Source organism: Chinchilla lanigera, unplaced genomic scaffold (assembly GCF_000276665.1).
Source record: "Chinchilla lanigera isolate Chin_1 unplaced genomic scaffold, ChiLan1.0 scaffold00013, whole genome shotgun sequence".
In the NCBI taxonomy this organism is placed as follows: Eukaryota; Metazoa; Chordata; class Mammalia; order Rodentia; family Chinchillidae; genus Chinchilla; species Chinchilla lanigera.
This window is the reverse complement of record NW_004955414.1, coordinates 17,585,539-17,586,913: the sequence shown is the minus strand read 5'-3', so window position 1 is coordinate 17,586,913 and position 1,375 is coordinate 17,585,539.

The following is a 1,375-nucleotide window of genomic DNA, read 5'->3' as shown; positions in this document are numbered from 1 at the left end:
ATGGAAAGATGATCCACATTACTAATTGTTATAGTTGTTTTTTTTTTTTATTTGTTTTGTTTTGTTTTTGTTTTTTTGAGACAGGGTCTTGCTGTGTAGTTCAGGCTGGCCTTGAGCTTACTTTGTAGCCCAGGCTGGCCTCAAATTTACAACAATCCTCCTGCCTCAGCCTCCCAAGTGCTGGGATTACAGGCATGCACTCCACGCCTGGCCTAATTGTTACAATTTGTATCTGGAATGTTCCCTAGAAGTCTCATGTATTATAGGCTTGATCATCACCCGTAGCATTGGGAGGTGGTGGAAACTTCAGGAGATGGAGCCTACTGGAAGGTCAATGGGAGCACATCCTTGAAGGGCATATGGGGCCTCTGGCTCCTCCTCCCACTCCCTCCCCCTTTCCCCCCAGTGACCATGGACTGAAACATCTAAAAGCATAAGCGCTTTTGTTGGTGAACAAAAATGTTTGCTTTTTTAACAAAAATGTTTGGCAAAATTTTGTTTCCAAACTCTACATTGGGTGACAGACCCAAATGTGGCCATCTTTCCTGTACAAACACAAATGGGCATCTCTTCCAAAATCTTCAAAAAAATTAAGTTTATGATCTGAGGTACCACAGTAAATTTTTCCCCTTTATAAGTTGATGTATTTCCAGTATTTTGTCACAGTGATGGAAAACTAACACATCAAGGAAATGCAAATCAAAAATTCCAATGAAAACCCGTTTCAAACATAGTAGGATAGCTACTACCACAAAGCCTGGAAAATAATGAATGTTAAATAGGATATGGAGAAATTAGAACTGCTGAGTAGTGTAAAATGGCATAGCTGCTATGGCAAACAATGTGGTGATTCTTCAAAAAATTAAAAATAACTATATGATTAAATAATTCTACCTCAGGAATATATGTACCTAAAATAATGGAAAACAACATCTTTAGGATATATCTGTACACTCATGTTCACAGCAGCATTGTTCACTGCAGTCAAAAGAAGGAAGCAATCACCTGTCCATCAACAGATGAATGGATAAGCAAAATATTGTAAATACATATACTGGACATGCTATAGCATAGATGAACCTTCAAGACATTATGCTAAGTGAAACAAAAAGACAAATACTATATGATTCCACTTGTGTGCAGTAACTAGCATAGTCAAATTCAACAAAATTTCTTTCTTTCTTTTTTTTTTTTTTTTTTGGTATCCAGAATCGAACTTACAACCTTGCGCTTGCCAGGCAGGCACTGTACTGCTGAGCTATATCCCTGGCCCCTAAAATTTCAATTTTTCAAGATGAAAAGAATTCTGGAGATGGATGGTGATGATAGTGGCAGACTAGTATGAATTATTTTTTATTATCACAAAACTTTACAC